At 34.4% G+C, this 20667-nt stretch overlaps 1 long non-coding RNA gene across 2 annotated transcripts in view; it reads left to right on the top strand.

The window, feature by feature from the left end:
• LOC109028768 (uncharacterized) overlaps positions 1 to 20667 on the top strand; it is a 363275-nt gene that overhangs the window by 106448 nt on the left and 236160 nt on the right. For both annotated transcript variants that reach the window (XR_010135401.1, XR_002007744.3), the window contains exon 2: positions 8908 to 9024. This is a non-coding gene — a long non-coding RNA (uncharacterized lncRNA). The remainder of the gene's footprint in view (positions 1 to 8907; positions 9025 to 20667) is intronic.

Raw genomic sequence — 20667 nt, 5'->3', positions numbered from 1 at the left:
TACTTAATTGCTCAATTCATTATACATGCGTAGTGGCATCAGAATTGTTAATGTATACTCTTATGGGAAAAAGCTATCAACTAGACTATTGTACTTATATACAGTGTCTTTTACTTTAGTCTTGTAGATTCTATTCATTTCCGAAGTTATTTATGCCTGTGTTTCTTTCCACAACTCCCTCAGTGTTGTTATTTCACACGTTTTTTCATACATCATACATTTTATACATATAGTGAGGTTGTTTTGTCACATTTTTGCATTCCATTCTGGGAGTTCTGACCTTCTAAATGATTAAAAAAGTTTCATATATTAAGGTTTACTCTCTGTGCTGTAAAATTCAATGGGTTTTGATAAATGCAGTGTCATGTATCCTATATTAAAGTATCATATAGCATACGTTCACCACCCTTAAAACTCCACTGTGCTTCACCATTTTAACCCTCTCTTCTCTCTCATGGAACCCTTAAAGACAGCTGATCTTTTTAGAATTTTGTCAATTCTATAATGCCATATAAATGAAACAGTCCAGTATGTAGCTTTTTCATAATGGCTTCTTTAATTTGGCAATAAATGTTTCATTTTCATCCATCTCTTTTTGTTACTTAGTAGCTCATTTCTTCTCATGGCTGAGTAATATTCACTTGTGCAGATATCCCAGTTTGTTTATTCATTCACCTGTTGAAGAACATTTAAATTGCTTCCAGTTTGGGGTTATTAAAACTACTATAAAGATTTGCATAAAGGATTTTCTGTAGACATAGTTTTCAAATCAGTTGGTTAAATATTTAGGAGTATGATGGCTGGATCAAAGGGTAAGATTATGTTTAGCCTTGTAAGAAACTAGAAAAATGTCTTTCAAAGTGACTGAACTATTAATATTTTGCATTTCCACCAGCAGTGAATGTGAGATCCTGCTCCTCTGAGTATTCACCAGCAATTAGTATTGTCAATTTTTAATGACAAATTATGCTAATCATCTTTTCATTTGCTATTCTCCATCTATGTATTTACTTTATAGAGGTGTCTGTTCAGGTTGTTTGCATGTTTTAAAGTTAAGCCGTCTACTTATTGCTGAGTTCTAAGGGTTGTTATGTATTTTAGAAACCAGTTTTTTCTTTTTTTTTTTTAATCAAGGTAAGAGTAGAACTTTAAGCAACAAGTTTTTAAAAACCAGATATGATATTTTGCAAGTACTTTATTCTTACCTGTGGCTTTAAAAATATTTTCTTAACAGTTTACTTTGCAGAGAAGTTTTAAATTTTAATATATTTTAACTTGTTAACTTTTTTCAACATTTGGCGTTGTGTGTAAAGACTCATAGCTAAACCCCAAGTCACTTAGATTTTTCTCTTGTGTTTTCTTCTAGAAGTTTTATAATGTTGAGTTTTACATTTAGGCTATGATCTATCTTAAAATATTTTTTTGTGAAAGCTATAGGATTTTGTTCTAGTTGTTGTTGTTTTGTTTTGTTCTGTTCTTGTGGGGTCTCTGTTTGTTGTTGTTTAATTGTTTCAGCACAATTAGTTGAAAAGACTACCTCCATTGAGCTGCCTTTGCTCCTTTGTCAAAGATCACTTAATTATATTTGTCTGGATCTACTTCTGGGCTCTCTATTCTGTTCCATTGGTCTGTGTGTCTGTTGTTTCAACAAGGTAGTTCTATTTTGATTACTGCAGCTTTATAGTAAGTCTTAAAATTCGATAGTGTGAGTCTTACAAATTTGTTCTTTAGCATTGTATTGGCATTCTAGGTATTTTGCTTTTCCACATGAACTTTAGAATTAGTGTGTAGAGATCTACAAAATAGTTTGTTGAGATTTTGACTGGGATTACATTGTCTTTATGGATCATATTGTGAAGAATCGACATCTTAACAATATTATGTTTAAATCCATGATCATGGTATATTTCTCTACTTATTGAAATCTTTGAGTTCTTTCATTAGAGTATTATGGTTTTTCACATATAGAGCTGTATGTATTTTATTATATGTATATCTAAGTATTTTATTTTTTGGCGATATTATAATGTTACTGCTTTTTAAATTTCAAATTTTCATTGTTCAATGCTGGCATATGGAAAGGCAATTTAACTTTGTATATTAACCTTGTATCTTGGAAACTTGCTATACTCACTTATTAGTTCCAGAAATTTTTTGGTCATTTTTAAAGGAATTTTTACATAGGCAACCGTGTCATCTGTGAATCAAGACAGTTATTTTTCTTCCTTCCCAATTTGTATATGTTTACTCTCTTTTCTGTCTTATTGCATTAGTTAGGACCTCTATTACAATTAGGAGTGGTGAGAGAACGCAACCTTGGTTTGTTTCTGTTCTTAGTAAGAAAATGTAAATTTTCTTGCTATTAAGTATAATGTTAGTTGTAGGGTTTTTTTTGTGTTTTGTTTGTTTGTTTGTTTTTGGCAAACATTCTTTATTGAGTGAGGAATTTCTCCTCTATTCCTAGTTTAAAAGTTTTTATCAGCAATGGATGCTGGACTCTGTCACATGCTGGGTTTTTTTTTTTTTTGCATTAATCGATATGATTGTATGCTTTTCCTCTTCATTAGCAGATTGATGGGATGGATTACAGTGGATCAGTTTTTGAATGTTAACAGTCTTGCATACCTAGAATAAATCTCACTTGTTTCTAGTGTATAGTTGCTTTTAAACATATTCTAATTGATTTGTTAATATTGTATTGTGTGCTTTTAAATCTATATTTACAAGAGATATTAGTCTGTACTTTTTCTTTCCTTAATGTCTTTACCTGATTTTGGCATTAGGGTTATGTTAGCCTTGTAGAGTGAGTTAGAAAGTGTTTACTCAGCTTCTATTTTTTGGAAGATATTGTAGAGAATTGGTATCATTTCTTGTTTAAATGTTGGGGAAAATTTACTGGTGGAACCATCTAGGGCTAGTGCTTTCTATTTTGGAGAGTCATTAATAATTGATTTAATCTATTGTATATTATAAAATACATTATAATAGAATATAGTTATATATTCTATTGCTGTATTTGCTTAATAGTTCAAGAAATATTTTTGTCACTTTAAAGGAATATTATATAATTATAATAAAGAATATAATTAATATTAAATATATAATTTATGATATATATTTATTGATTGATTTAATGTATTGTATATTATAAAATACATTATAATAGAATATAGTTATATGTTATATTGCTATATTTGCTTAATATTTCAAGAAATATTTTTGTCACTTTAAAGGAATATTATATAATACATTATAATACATAATTAATATTAAATATATAATTTATAATATATAATTATATATTATTATATATAATTCCTTGAAAGACACAATCTACCAAAACTCACACCAATTAAATAGAAAATATGAATAAATTTATATCAATTAAATAAATTGAATCAATAATTAATAACCTTCCAAAATAGAAAACACTAGGCCCAAATGGGTTCAGTGGTGAATTGTATCCAGCATGTAAGGATGAAATTATACCAACCCTCTACAATCTCTTCCAGAAGGTAGTAGAGGGAATGCTTCCTAACTCATTTTATGTGGCCAGCATTACCCTAATACCAAAACCTAACAAACCCATTATAAGAAAACTATAGACTGAAACCTCTAATAAACATAAATGCAAAAAGCCTCAATAAAATCTTAGCAAATTAATTCTAGAATGTATAAAAAGGATAATATACCATGAAAAAGTTGTATTTACCTCATGTATACAAGGCTGGTTCAACATTCAAAAATTAATTAATTTTAAAAATTAATTTTTAAAAAGTTTTAAAAATCAATAAATCAATTAAGTAATTCCTCACATCAATAGGCTGAAAAGAAAAAAAATTACATGAGTTGCACAAAGGATTGGGCACATTCCAAAAGTTAAATTGTACTAGATCATAATCAGCTTAGTTCTATCAAAATCCATTCATGATTATATGAATAGATGGGAAAATATTTGACAAAATCTAACATCCATTCTTGATAAAACTCTCAGCAAACAAGGAATAGAAAATAACCTTTTCAACTTGAAAATGAGCATGTACAAAAACCCTATAGTCACCATTATACTTAATGGTGAGAAAGTCAGAATTTTTCTGCTAAGATAAGGAACAAGGAAAGAATGTCTTATCTCAAGGAAAGGATATCTCATCTCACTGTTGCTTTTCAATGTCATACTGGAAGTACTCACCAATACAATTAGACTAGAGAAGGATATAAAAGAAAGATTGGGAAAAAATACAAAATGTCTTTGATTGTGCATAACATAACTGTGTTTGTAAAAAATACGAAATAATTGACCAAAAAACTCTTGTAACTAATAAGAAATATAGCAAGGTTGCACGATACGAGTTTGATATCCAAAAGTTGTCATGTTCCCATATGCCAGCAATGAACAAAATGGAATTTGAAATTAAACCTTTTGAGGGTATTTTCAAGACTCCCATTCAGCAAGGATTGAGATATAAACCTCAGTGAGATTCTGGTTATCTCTGTTTTACAGTTAACCTGTTAGTTTTGTGGGCTATTGAATAGCTCTCTCTCTGCTCTTTAATTTTGCTCATGGCTTTCTGAGCCATGGCAGTATGCTCTCTCTCTTTCTGCCTTCCTACTTCAGGTCTTTGATGTGCCACTGTGTAATTGGTGAGCACACTTTTGGAAATAATTGGCAGCATATATGGAATTTGCTCTGAATCTGAGAATCTTCAGAATTATATCCAATATGTTATTTATGTATGGCCATTATATTTTGCTTCTTTTTCATAACACCAGCAAAGCTCCTTACATATGATGGGTTTACTCCTTAGCTTTCAGGATTCGCCTTGAAAGGGTTTATAACTTTTTGGAATTTAGTTAAGTTTTCCTTTTTAACATAATCAACATCCACCCTCTGATGAGATTAAAGTTTCTATTTTTTTTACCTTATTCACTGTTTTCTTATTATTTTGATTTGAGAAATGGCCTTTTGTGATCCAAAATTGAAACCTGCTTGTCCTATTTTTGTTATTATTTTTTTCTCATTTAATTGTAAGTTGAAAATTCATTGCAAACATTCATCTTTTGCCTGTTGACTGGAAATGACTACACTGAAGTATTAAACAAATTTATGGTACTATTATTATTGCTTATATTTTACATTTTAAAATTAAGAGGCAATAAATAATTTGGCAATTATTTTGAAGGGTGTAAGAAAAAGGATTGAGTTAGAAGTATCATCTATTTTGCCTATAATGTTGAATAACTTATCTCAGAAACACTGTTGACTATAAATAATTTCTGTGAGTTGCACAGAGGATTGGGAACATTCCAAAAATTAAATTGTACTTAATCATTATCAACTTAGTTCTAACTATCAAAATCCATATGTAAGGCTCATTGTTACCTATTAGTTATAAGAAATAATTTTAGTATTTATATAAAGCTTCTTTTATAAACATTTATAATACCGAATTAAAAAAAATAGGTTTAAGAAGTATCCTATAAAAGTAGTATGGAAGTTTGAGGAAGGGGCATTTTAGACACACAGGAGGAAGATTTGGTGCCTGAATTCTATGCTTCTTATTTCCTCCGATTCAGGGTTTCCTGACAAAGGATTATATGCCAGGAAACAAGAGCCAAATAGAGAACAAACTTTCACTGTATTAATGACTAGGCAAACACAAGCCAAATTCAGAGTACTCTGGTGAACTCTACTAGAGAACACATCTAAGGTTAGAGACATAAACGAAGCCTATTCCTCTTTATTTTCTGTCCTGGATATATGAGATTGAATGCCAAGGAGAGCACTGACTTGACTTAGTGACACAGACTGAAATCCAAAACAGAGAAAATGAATGTTCAAGGTCCTACGGGCTTACTGCCCAGACGTGCTTATTCCGTGGAGGCAAGAAAGACAGAAAATGCAACTTGCATTTGTTTGGGCTAATCTTAAGGTGCACAGTAACCCTAAAGTGGCCCAGCAAGTGATTAGATTCTATTCAATAATACTACCTGTGTTCCTGGATATACCCATGGAAGTCAATGCACCACACTTTTGATTAACTGTTGCTTTTATTCGTGATGGTTAATGTACACCAGAATATTGAAGATGGTTAGTTACATTTTTGAGGAAAGGGAGACAGATATGGTACATCCTCAAAGGACAACATCTCGGGGTAGTGTGTAAGCAGACAGAAATAACCCCAGTGGTTCAAGATCTTCCATCTTAAGCTGCTGTAGACTGTGAGTAATTGCTAGAGTGAGAAAATGTTATAAGAGATTCTACAGGATTGAGAAATTCTAATAAATTTTATCCTTTTTTTAGTTCTTAAAACTAGAGTTAGAGGTTATGAAACATGTTTTGGAATTCATTGCACAGTAACTCTGTGTTAATAGATTTATAGATTATTATCCAGTGCTTCACATAAGATTTGTACTTCAAGGCTGCATGGTTGTGCTTGGTCCCTTAGTATCATCCTGCAGTTTTGAGTGTTGCTGAAACAGCTGCATTCTATCTGTGCTCTCATCTCCCTGACAGCTGATGAAGAAGAGAGATAATTTCAAAGCAAATTCACAGTTCCAATTCTTTAGTTTGGAACTAAATAATCTCTTCTCCCATTTATTTTCATCAAATCACTTCAGATCTGAAAACTCCTTACCAGAAGTAAAGATGGAAGGGCAGGTAATGAGGGCTTACTAGAACTACTTAAGTCTTGAATCAACTATGAGTAATAATAATAAAAACAATTACTTGAAAAATTGTATACTTTATGCTTAAATTGTATTATTACACAATTTATTTGGTCCTGGTGATTTTGTGATTCATCCTTTAGATTTGCATTTAACTATCTAGTTTTTCATTTTCTTGGAGCTTTTCTAGAGGACTCACTCGACAGTTTGGTAAATAAGAAGCCATTAATTGTTCAACATGTAGTTATTAATGACTTACAGATAAATTAAGCAAGGGGTAATATAATTTGGCCTAGAACATTTTGTTACGTATTTTTTTTCCTCATGAAGAATTTGACGTTTTCAATTATTCTCAGGCTCACAGAAGTATTTTATTCTGACTCATTCACTCTAAAATGAGAAAACTAAGGCTCAGAGAGAGGTTAAATAACTTAACACCACATGGTTACAAGCATGGTTAGTGGAATCATTGTTTGAACCTCAGTATATTGATATGTGCACCACACAATATTACACTGATCCTCCATAAATGTACCCACTGAGAAATACTGATAACAATTTTGAATAAATCATATATATTAATAAATAACAGAGTTAGTAAATAGATCTCATTAAGGCAGGATTATACATATATTCTACCAGTAGGGTGTTCACCCCTGCCAGACAGATTAAACAAAGAGTTTTGCACAATCCCAATTGTCTGTTGATTCTATTGTTTTTTTTTCATGTAATGACATGATTTACAAGCTAATGCTTGCTTTCACTAAGTGAGAAAAAGTGAATGAATGTTCTGTTAAGCTGAATAGAAACATGAGATAGCTAAAATGCCCCCAAAGAAACATTGTCAATATTTACATATAAAACATATTAAGGCTAACACACATCTGGACTGAAATGTGGCTGAATCTTCTAAGCAACTTTGAAAAACCTTACCACAATAATTAACGTGGTAACAAATGTGAGAACACATTGATTTAAAAACAAAAGTTTGATTAATTGACTGCTTTTAACTGTGATTTATTTATTCTACCTCTAAATGCCCAATTTGGTGTTTATTTTTGTGTTTCCAGTTGGTAGGAAAAACATTTCAAACAGTGAAAAGAGAACTGGTGCTAATTTCTTTTATCCACATAAAATCTGTACTATTTGGAGATAGCAAACTATGGTAGTAGTAGTAGCAACAATTAGTATATGAAAAATAATAATTACGTAGTTTATGTTTGGTAACATATATATATATTCTTTAAACAAACTTTGATCAAGTGACTACCATATTCAAGCTATTTTTTTCTCTCATGATTTCATACCATATCTTTTTCTCAAATATTCATACAAATCCAGGAAGGTAAGAAGTTTGCTCAAGGTCAGAAAAATACTATGTAAGGGACAGCGCTGGGTTTTGAACGCAGGTCTCTGTGACTCTAAAAACAATGTTTGTTTAATATGCAACTATATTTTAGCCTTACACTAATCCTGAGTGGTAATTAGGTCAGATATTACTATTATTTTCATATTATATATTTATTAGACAGGGTCATCCAGAGAAACACAACAAACAGAATGTATGTATATCTATCTATCTATCTACCTACCTGCCTATCTGACACCAAAAGAGAAAGACAGTTTATTAATTTATTGAATTGACTCATATGACCGTGAGGCAGACTGGAATCTGTAGGGTAAGCATCAGGCTGGAGATTCAGGTAACAGTAATGTTGTAGTTTTGAGTTTGAAGCCTGGAAACTCAGGCAGAATTTTTATGCTGCAGTCTGGGGGCAAAATTCTTTCTTTTTCTGGAAACCCCAGTTTTTGCTCTTTAAGGTCTTTAATTGATGAAACCCACCCACATTATGAAGGGTAATTGGCTTTACTTAAAGTCCACTGATCGCAGATTTTAATAACATGGAAAAATTACTTTTACAGAAACACCTAGTCTAGTGTTTCATCAAATAACTGGTTACCATAACCTAGCCAAGCTGATAATATAAAATTAACCATCACAATATGAGAATCTCAAATTTTTTAGTAGGAAGCTATCGTAGGCAGCCTCTAAGATGGCCTCCAAAGATTCCTGCCTCCTGCTCTTCATCCCCTGGTGTAATCCCCTTCCCTTTTCTGTGGGCTGGACCTACTTACTAACTTCTAATCAATAAAAATCTATAAAAGTAATGGAATGGCACTTCAGACATTAGGTTACACAAGATGTGGCTTCCATCTTGTGTGTTCTCTCTTCTCTTGCAGGTTGATTCTAAGGAAGCCAACAGCCGTGTTGTGAGTACCCAATGGAAAGTCTATTGTGGCAGAAAACTGATGTCTGCAGCCAACAGCACTGAGGCCCTGAGACCTGCCAACAGTCATGTGAGTGAGCTTGGGAGTGAGTCATCCCTTATTTAGGCCTTGGGTTGACACGTCCCTGATGTAAAATTTGATTGCGGTCTTGAGAGAGACTCTGCATCAAAGGCAGTGTTCTTAGGCAGACCTGAATCCCTAAACCACAGAAACAATGAGATAATATATTTTCACTGTTTTAAAATTACTAAATTTGGGGGTAATTTGTCACTTAGCCACAGATAATCAACACGAGCCATTATTATCTGGCCTTTAAACTAGACACATGTCTGAGAGGAATTCTTCTTTCCTTCCACTGAAATTTTGATGAGGAGTTGTTGCTGAATATAGAGATGTCATTGAGAAATAGATGATAAAGTGTCTTGCCTTGTTGGGTTTTAACCAGAGATTAAGTCCAGGGCACTTGATAGGTACTCAACAAGCATTTTTTAAAGGGTTGAAACAAGAGTCAACCAGAGTTAGTGAGAAAATACATGAGAACCCTAGTAAACACCTTTTCTAAATACCTACTCACAATTTTTTTATGTCCTTTTTTTTTGCTCCCATTGAAGCAATCTGTGTGCTCCAAAATACAATCAGAAATCAAAATCAGCTCCTTATTAAAAAACAGCTTTTTTTTAACATATACTTTAAAAATTCTCCCATGCATCCCATGACTTAATTGGAGAATATTTTAGTTAGATTACTTTTCACAGCCAAATGATTTGATCAAGGGGTGAACATGCCATTTGAGACTCTACCCTTGTCTCAGGTGTACTCTGAGCCCATTTATATGAGCAAAATTTATGAAAAATATATATGCATGGTTCTTGGGCTTGATTTTGGCAATCAGCTGGTAAAATTTGAATGCACAGAACTGCAGCAGTAGCTTTCAGCAATGGCCCACAGATGGAGCTACTGGATTTGGAAAATTAAATTGGCCTTGGGACATTCTGCATTCGTGTAAAAGTATGCAAAGTTTACAAATGATCCAACTTCCAGATTATCTCTGGTTTCCTTATAATAGGACAAACCAACTTATAAACTTTCCTATGATAAAATCTGCAGCAGCTAAATAGCAAATGGCCTCAGGATTTTTTTTAGCAAATTCAAAGATTATATAAAATATTGTTTTCTATCTATTGGGAGAAGTAGTCCAATTATGGTTAGTAATATCCAGGAAGCTCATGACTTTCGACAGCATCCTAGCTGTAAGGTCACCAAAATTCAGTGTTATGATAAAGTGATGTGTCTAGGCCATTTTTAGGTATATTACAAGTACACTTGTCTTCCATCACAGTTACATACTAACATCCGCACATAACTTACTTGTCTTAAATTATTTAAGGATAATGTTAAATGCATTCCTATACTGGTGGTACATTTTGCTATACTTTTTAGAGATGAGGAGAAATGCTTGAAATTAGATCTGAGAATTGCATGACTCTCTCAGTCTAGGTTAACTATATCCATACTTGTGCTATTAATATATATTATGCTCATTAATACATTGATTCAATTATTTGACAAATATTTACTGAGTACCTGCAGTACATTGGACAGTATTCTTGGTGCTGGACATACAATGGTGAACAAGGCACACAAGATCTTTGATTTTTGTGAAGCTTACTTTCTAGAAGAAGGAATCTGGCATTGAAAAAACAAAACAAAAACAAAACAATTTCAGTTATTTATATGGTATGAGTTTCCCATTGCTGCTATAACAAATTATTACAAATTCTAGGCCCACAGCTCTACTCTCTGAACTTTGTGGATTTGCCCTTAGGAATCATGGCTCTGACTTCTGAATAATACTTTCTTTTTGATGAAGGGTAAGAAATGTTTGCATATGAGTAGTCTTATCAGCCTGTTTTATGCCTGTAGAATTGTAGGAGTCCAATACTTTTATTTCATCTTTTCTTTGTCCCTTTCAGTCCAAGATGGCAATATTTTTGCTAGCATGACATTCTCGAAACCTCACAAGTTTCTCACGTATGTCTCAGGGATTTACTCCATTAGACAAGGAGCTCCTTTGCAAATCTGGAAAATACCAACTCTATTTTTGGTTTATGATTAGATGGCTGAGAGAATCCATGAGTTACATGCCTAATCTCTTCACAGAGCCTTCTGTGTGATTGAATCTCTGACCTTTGATCCTTCTGAGGCACTACCAATAGGTGGTCCAGCCCCATCCTTGATTGTCTCCTACAGCATGTTTCCCTGACAACGAATCTCCTGAATTTAGTGTCTTTTGCAGTCTTTTGAGAATTTCCCAAATCAATAGGTGCTGGTTCTTTTTTGTTCAATACTTCTTCCCTCAATTTATTTCTTTCTTGTCACATTTTACTATAAGCAGCAAGAGGAAATCAGAGTACAACTCTAGGCTGCACCTTCGATATTTTACTTAGAAATCTCCTCAGATAAATATTCAAATTTATTGCTTATAAGCTCTACTTTCCATATAATTGTAGGACACAATTCTTCTAAGTTGTGTTTCCACTTTATAGCAAGGATCCCTAATTCCTCCAATGGTCTTTTTTGCTCTTTTAATTCTTCATATTGACCTTTTATTAGAGTTTAGTTAAGTTTGATAAGCATTGAGTAGTTGCTTTGTGCTAGGCAATGTAGTAGAAATGGTATGGGTATAAAAAAGACCATGTCCCTATCCTCAGTGAGTTCATAGTCTAATGCAAGAGATGTTGTGACTTTTATATATAAAAATAATGACTTATATATATATTCCATATGTTTTCCATATATAGTTATTCCATATGTATTCCATATGTTCCATATTCCATATGTATTCCATATATAGTTATTCCATATATTCCATATGTAGTGACTTTTATATATATATTCCATATATATGGAATATATGGTCATTATATTATATATTCCATATATATTCATATATGTATATATATGTGGAATATATATATGTGGAATATATATATGTGTGTGTGTATATATATGTGTCTGGAATATATATGTGGAATATATATGTGGAATATATATGTGGAATATATATGTGGAATATATATGTGGAATATATATGTGGAATATATATGTGGAATATATATGTGGAATATATATGTGGAATATATATGTGGAATATATATATGTGGAATATATATATATATATATATATATTCCATAGCTGGAATACTGAGGAAAGCTAAAAGAGGATGTGTTCATAACTCTTTTTTGTTAGGTCTGAATAAGTCTTTTTTTAAAATTATACTTTAAGTTCTGGGATATACGTGCAGAACATGCAGGTTTGTTACATAGGTATACACGTGCCATGGTGGTTTGCTGCACCCATCAACCCATCATCTACATTAGGTATTTCTCCTAATGCTATCCCTCCCCTATCCCCCAACCCTCTGACAGGCCTTGGTGTGTGATGTTCCCCTCTCTGTGTCTATGTGTTCTCAGTGATCAACTCCCACTAATGAGTGAGAACATGTGGTGTTTGCTTTTCTGTTCCTCTGTTAGCTTGCTGAGAATGATGGTTTCCAGCTTCATCCATGTCCCTGCAAAGGACATGAACTCATCCTTTTTTATGGCTGCATAGTATTCCATGGTGTACATGTGCCACGTTTTTTTAAATCTCTCTCTAAGCAAAAAGAGCAAAGCTGGAGGCATCATGCTACCTGACTTCAAACTATACTACAAGGCTACAGTAACCAAAACAGCATGGTACTGGTACCAAAATAGATATATAGACAATGGAACAGAACAGAGGCCTCAGAAATAATACCACACATCTACAACCATCTGATCTTTGACAAACCTGACAAAAACAAGCAATGGGGAAAGGATTCCCTATTTAATAAATGGTGTTGAGAAAACTGGCTAGTCATATGCAGAAAACTGAAACTGGACCCCTTCCTTATGCTTTATACAAAAATTAACTCAAGATGGAGTAAATACTTAAACTTAAGACCTAAAACCATAAAAACTCTAGAAGAAAACCTAGGCAGTACCATTCAGGACATAGGCATGGGCAAAGTCTTTATGACTAAAACACCAAAAGCAATGGCAACAAAAGCCAAAATTGACAAATGGGATCTAATTAAACTAAAGAGCTTCCACACAGCAAAAGCAACTATCATCAGAGTGAACAGGCAACCTACAGAATGGGAGAAAAATTTTGCAATCTATCCATCTGACAAAGGGCTAATATCCAGAATCTACAAATAATTGAAACAAATTTACAAGAAAAAAACAAACAAACAACCCCAACAAAAAGTGGGCAAAGAATATGAACAGACACTTCTCAAAAGAAGACATTTATGTGGCCAATAAACATATGAAAATAAGCTCATAATCACTGATCATTAGAGAAATGGAAATCAAAACCACAATGAGATACCATCTCACACCAGTTAGAATTGTGATCATTAAAAAGTCAGGAAACAACAGATGCTGGAGAGGATGTAGAGAAACAGGAATACTTTTACACTGTTGGTGGGAGTGTAAATTAGTTCAACCATTGTGGAAAACAGTGTGGCAATTCCTCAAGGATCTAGATCTAGAAATACCATTTGACTTGGCAATCCCATTACTGGGTATATACCCAAAGGATTATAAGTCATTCTACTGTAAAGACACATGCACACGTAAGTTTATTTCAGCACTATTCACAACAGCAAAGACTTGGAACCAACCCAAATGCCCATCAATGATAGACGAAATGTAGTGACTATTAAGTTAGCAGGATGAAACTATTACTACCATAAATAATGTTATATCCTATAATAGAAATATGCCCAAGAAGTTAATAAAGGGCAAAGATGGGACACCTAATATAACCTCTAGGGGTAGAGAAAGTTTGGACAGGTTTCTTTCTTAGATATTATGCCTTTTCTGAGTCTTAAAAGATAAGTAGGTTTGGTTAAGTGAGGAAAGAGTACGAGTGAGCATTCTAAAGAGAGAGCACCATAAAAAAAATAATGGAGGCATGAAAGTTGGTGTTATAATCAAAAACCTCTAAGAAATTCAGTTCCTGAACTTTGAATTTTTCATAAATTTTACATTTCTTTATCAATACTTGTTGTGAAGCATGAATGTCCCAGGCAAGGGCACTATAGTAGTGAGTCAAGGCTCCCATCCAAGGTAGAATGTGAATTGTGGCCACGAGAAAAATAAGGCTGTATGTAGTTGGGGAAACAGTGCTGAATGTAAGGCGAGCAAACAGACTTGAATCTTAGAGAACTGGATGAAGGGATTAGTACAAGTCTGACCAAGTGGTTCAGATGTGAGGCTGTTGAGTGGTCCCTGTCACGAGTGCTTGGCTCAGAGTTGGGACAGGGGTGTTTTATGACCAGTAGAATCAGATAAAGGAAGAATACTTTTTATTTCTCCTCTTGAGCTCTTCAAAAGAAAACAAGGAAATGATTTATATATCAAAACCAGGATGCCAGGTCTGACATCAATTAATGTGTCATGTGCTAAGAAGTTCCCCTGGTAGATAAACACCAAGCTGATTCAAAGTGATCTTGGATAATAAGAGACAGGTAATGACAGGAACATACGCCTTCCCAGATGCAAAAGATATTAAGCAGGGATCAGGAGAGAATAAGTTGCATGCATAAAGACTCTGTCCTCTCTCCTTAGGAATTGTCAGGAGGATATGCTGGTAAATTTCTCATATGGCTGAAGAACTTGAGTTTTGAAGGGAGGAGGAATAAAGCATGAATTCAGTCCCAACCAGATGCTAAGCATATAACATTTGCATACTTTGGGTAAAACCTCATGATCATCCTATGGAACTAGTTATATCCTGATGGAAAAAAGGGACATCCAGAATGGTTGAGTGCCTCGTTTTAGGTTCATCGCCGGCACGTAAATGTGAGTCTGCTTAGCTACAAATAGTATATTCTTCCCACTCTACTACACTGTCCACTGAAATTATAGATCTTAATTAAAAGAAATTCAGACAGATGACAGGAAAATGCACGTTCAGAGTGGGGACAGTGGGTATAAGAATGTAGACGTGGCCTGAAAATTCAGTATAATAGCATTCTGTTCCTGGTTCTGTCATTGACCCGGAGACAGTGGTATATTATTCCCCCCTCTCTGGGCCTCAGTTTAAATGAGGTATTTGGATAAGAAAAAATGCCAAAATTTTTTTAGCTGAGGGAGTCTAGGCTTTGATGGTAATTTTTTAGGTTGGTAATAAAAAGTTAAATTTTGCTCTGAGAGGTTATTTTTTAAAATCATATTAGACTTCTGATGCATCATTCATTCATTATGCTATAACTGGGTGCTCAAAAGGCCCCATTTTCTGCACCTTTCCAGCCCTACCACTCACTTTCTATGTGACCTTATTTCTTCATATTTCAGTGTGGATTACAATAAAATGCACTTCATAGAGTTTTTGCGATGAAATAAATTGATGTGGGTAAAGTGCTTATACAAAAATCTGGCACATACAAATAGTTTGATAAATGTAATATTATGCATAATATATGATTATTATTCTGACTACATCTCTACTCATTTACAACAATCTCTCTCCTCCTGGATCAAAATTTTCCCATTATATATACTTCAGTCAGCAAGGCCTTGCTGTTTACTAGCTCATTAAAGATAAAACATTAATCACTGATAGTGATAACAAATTACCATACTCCCCCGCTGAGGGAACTTGTTCACATTTTGATAGGATCTTCCGATGCCTGGACACAGAAAGAGCAGTGGAAGGGGTCGTTGCATGAACAAAGACAAAGAGTGGGACACTGACTATGAGTCCTTTGAGTCTTGTTTTTACCTTTCAGCACAAGCATGACTTTTGAATTGATGGAATAGAAAGAATACTTCAGTGGTCCAGGTAAAGGTTCTTATAAAGAAGCCCTAGAGATGTTTATTTAGCACGTTCTTATCTAATAGAGGCTGAAACTCTTTCTGATGAGATGCCAAACAACTTTGTTTTCTTTTTGCAATCCTTGATTCATTTGAACAGCTAAAATGGTTTTTTGTTTGTTTTTAAACTCTGCTTGGAAGGTATATGTTGTTAGGTTCATTCCCTAATCTGCAATTCGAGGCATGATCTGTGTATCCCTGGGCTAAGGCCGTATGGAGGGCTGGATACCTGAGATTAGGCAGAAGCAGCAATTAAGGGACTGATACATAGTACTGGTTCACGTAACCAGGAGATAAATGACCCTGAGGTTCTCCTAGAAAAGGCAGTTTTGAATGGCAGCCTTTGCTTTCTGGAGCCTGTTCAAAAATCATCTACGGACCTAGGCTAGGAAAGTGGGGGATGCCAGAGTCTGTGTGGTGGGTTATCTTAAGTACCTGAAGCAGGTGTCGTATGTTGGCAGGAGTAGGTCGGTGCTTAGGATTATAGGAAAGGGTGTGGAGCTTTGTTTGATGCACTCAATTCATTCCTGGCAATTTTATAAAGTTTCTATCACCATACAGGGCACCTCCAGGCTCTCTATAAAATAAATGGCCCATCAGAAGTCATTGGATACACTGTGTAATAAAGTTTGTCATGTGCCAAGAGTGTTTCAGGGTGGAGTGAGTACAGTATTCATTTTTACTGGAATTGACTTGATCACCTTTGTAACCAGAGAGAATGGACCCAGTAGAAAGGGGACTATATAGAGATAGAAGCCAATAAAGCATTATTCTAGAGGAAGGCAGCAGTGAACAGATTTTGCTTTTGAAGAAAAAATATCTCATTGACTGAAAAAGAGATGAGGATAGTGGTGATTGTGGAGATCAAAACTATGGATATAGAAATCAAATGGAGGGCCGGGCGCGGTGGCTCACGCCTGTAATCCCAGCACTTTGGGAGGCCGAGGCGGGCGGATCACGAGGTCAGGAGATCGAGACCATCCTGGCTAACACGGTGAAACCCCGTCTCTACTAAAAATACAAAAAATTAGCCAGGCGTGGTAGTGGGCGCCTGTAGTCCCAGCTACTCGGGAGGCTGAGGCAGGAGAATGGCGTGAACCCGGGAGGTGGAGCTTGCGGTGAGCCGAGATCGCGCCACTGCACTCCAGCCTGGGCGACAAAGCAAGACTCCGTCTCAAAGAAAAAAAAAAAAAAAAAAGAAATCAAATGGATGTAGAGATTAAAACCATGCAAATATTTTACATAATTAAAACAAAATTAAGTTAGAAGAAGCATTGAAGCAATCCCCAAAGCTGCAAAACTGAACTTAAATATCAGGTTGGTTGCACAACCATATACAAAAAAAGTTAAATAACTTTAAATATGTTGATACATGCTAAGGATTAAAAAAAATCACTAAGACATCAAACTGGCTTTTTTTGCAGTTTTATTATTGGCAATAACACAATAAGTGGTAAGTAATTTCGTTCCTGTCTTAGCAACCAAGGTTTTCAGCATAAGAGAAAAAATACAAACATAGAAAATCAGATAATTAAACATTTACTATGATTTTATGTTTGAATTGGAAATATCAGCACAAATTTGTTGCTTAGTTTTCCCTTAAAAATGCTTATTTCGTAACTTTGTCTGCTAAAATGGACTTACAAGCAGTGGAAAATTCAGTAGCAATAGTTAACGTCTTGTGTATGTTTGTGATCTCTGAATATTATTTTCCATGCAAGGAAACTAGAAGCTAGGACTTCAGTCTGGGACAGGAAATGTATGTAATGAGCCTGGAATATCTTATTGTTTCAGAAAGCAGAGAAGCTCTCGGAAAGTCTCAAGGATTTTTGAAAATGATCTAGGATTCATATAAAGGGCTCCTGCTAGCTAAAATGCAATAATTTGAACATGAACGAGAATAATGACAATGGTTTGAAACATAACAACCTAGGTAAATCTATGAGTAACAAAACTCACAAAAAAAACCCCACAAAATATTTTGTTATATTTGGAGGTTATTTTGGCACCAACTTATTAGTCTGAAAATCAATAAAATAATGAATCAGGCATTTGTGAATTTTATTTCAGGGCAATGAAATGGTGAGAAAGCAATGTCCTTATTTGTAGAAGAATTGTAGTTAATAAATACAGAAGGAATGATGGATTTAGAAAATTACTATTTGAGATCCCTAATGGGGAAAAATAGTTTATGCAAAGATTATCAATGGGTATTAAAACTAATAGGTGAAGAAAATGGATGGATTACACTGAAAACACTTGAGCCTAATAATCAATCTAAACACTTATAAACTAGAAGTAGGGCAATCAACCATGATGTGTTTCCTAATAAGATATAATAGAAGGTGTATAGGTATACAGTTTCATCATTGAGGTATAAGGTATTCTTGCAAAAACAAGACAAGACAAAAATGAACAAACAAACAAAGCCCTGAGTGCAGTCAAGCACATAGATCTAACTACTAATGTTCTAGAAATGTGAGAGGTAAAAGAAAAAAGCTAAATACCATGGGAAAATGATCAGTTAAATAAAAAATGTGGGACATTTTACAGGGCAAATGACACATTTCCTTTAAAAAAAAATGGCAGCACAAGGATAGATTTTAGTAGGGATCCACAGTGGAAAAGTCTAGGAGTATAAGAAAATGTAGGTGCATATATGAAGACAGTAGAAATAAACTTTATGCAGACCAGGATCAATAGCAAAGAAATAAGGTCTGGGAAGAAATGAACAGGTAGAAAGGCAGGGGAGGGATTATGTAGGAAAACAGCGTGTTACATGGCAAGAGTGACGTCGTTTTGAAGCAAAGATGCCATGATTACTGATGTTTGACCTTCACACACCAAAGTGTTCTGGAGTTAGTTCTTTAAACAATGCCTGAAGCATAGATAACCTTTCATCAATATGCACACCTATCCTCCTCAGTGGTCATGAGTCTTAGCAAGAAAGCCTGAAGATGTGATCAGCTGCACGGGTTTTACTCGAAAAGCTTGCTATATGAAGAATACTTTTTGAGGATAGTCGTGGTGATTCACCATCTCACAACCACCTGAGACATTGCTTCTGTTTATAATTCCCTATTATACATTTCTCTCTACAAAAAGGCATTTGTCATCCTCTTTCTTAGACCTCTCAGCTCCCTCAGCATTTCAGGGTGGTAGGTTTGCATAGACCTTCTCACCGCAGAACAGAATAGAAGTCAAAGTGTTTTAAATCTGTAAATTGCTTTGGGCTGTATGGCCATTTTTATAATATCGGTTCTTCCAACTAATGAGCATGGACTTTTAAAAAATCTTTTTGTGTTGCCTGTGATTTCTTTCAGTGTTGTTTTGTAGTTCTCCTTGTAGAGATTTTTTTACCTCCTTGGTTAGCTGTATTCCTAGATATTTTTTTCTTTGTGGCTGTTGTAAGTGGGATTGTGTTCTTGATTTCACTCTCAGCTTTGACGTTGTTAGTTTATATAAATGCTACTGATTTTTGTACATTTATTTTGTATCATGAAACTTTGCTAAAGTCATTTATCGGTTCTAGGAGCCTTTTGACAGAGTCTTTAGGATTTCCTAGGTACAGAATCTTATTGTCAGTGAAGAGAGATAGCTTGACTTATTTTCTTTTTTTTTTTAAATTTTTTCGGATTTTCTATGTGTATAAACACATCTTCTGGAAATAATATCAATTACATATTTTCTTATTGAAAAATAATGGGTTTTTTTGTTGTTTACTGGTAAGGCTCTCCAAATTTTTTATTTTGCATTACTGTGGTTCTGCATCTCAAGAGGAAGAGGTTCAATAAAATATAATGTTTTCTGAATAAGTGTATTAGGTATATCTATATGAATTTTTAAAAATTATACTTCAAATTTTCGGGTACATGTGCACAACGTGCAGGTTTGTTACATATGTATACATGTGCCATGTTGGTGTGCTGCACTCATTAACTCATCATTTACATTAGGTATATCTCCTAATGCTATCCCTCCCCCCTCCCCCCACCTCACAACAGGCCCTGGGGTGTGATGTTCCCCTTCCTGTGTCTAAGTGTTCTCATTGTTCAATTCCCACCTATGAGTGAGAACATGTGGTGTTTGGGTTTTAGTCCTTGTGATAGTTTGCTGAGAACTGGTTTCCAGCTTCATCCATGTCCCTACAAAGGACATGAACTCATCATTTTTTATGACTGCATAGTATTCCATGGTGTATATGTGAGACTTTGCTGAAGTTGCCTATCAGCTTAAGGAGATTTTGGGCTGAGATGATGGGGTTTTCTAGATATACAATCATGTCATCTGCAAACAGGGACAATTTGACTTCCTCTTTTCCTTATTGAATACCCTTTATTTCCTTCTCCTGCCTGATTGCCCTGGCCAGAACTTGCAACACTATGTTGAATAGGAGTGGTGAGAGAGGACATACCTGTCTTTTGCCAGTTTTCAAAGGGAATGCTTCCAGTTTGGCCCATTCAGTATGATGTTGGTTGTGGGTTTGTCATAAATAGCTCTTATTATTTTGAGATACGTCCCATCAATACCTAATTCATTGAGAGTTCTTAGCATGAAGTGTTGTTGAATTTTGTCAAAGGCCTTTTCTGCATCTATTGAGATAATCATGTGGTTTTTGTCGTTGATTCTGTTTATATGCTGGATTACATTTATTGATTTGCATACGTTGAACCAGCCTTGCATCCCAGGGATGAAGCCCACTTGATCATGGTGGATAAGCTTTATGATGTTTTTCTGGATTCGGTTTGCCAGTATTTTATTGAGGATTTTTGCATCGATGTTCATCAGGGATATTGGTCTAAAATT

The sequence above is a fragment of the Gorilla gorilla genome, chromosome 9, assembly GCF_029281585.2.
Source record: "Gorilla gorilla gorilla isolate KB3781 chromosome 9, NHGRI_mGorGor1-v2.1_pri, whole genome shotgun sequence".
Taxonomy (NCBI): domain Eukaryota; kingdom Metazoa; phylum Chordata; class Mammalia; order Primates; family Hominidae; genus Gorilla; species Gorilla gorilla.
The sequence above is the reverse complement of the archived record's forward strand: the minus strand, read 5'-3'. Positions and strand labels throughout refer to the sequence as shown.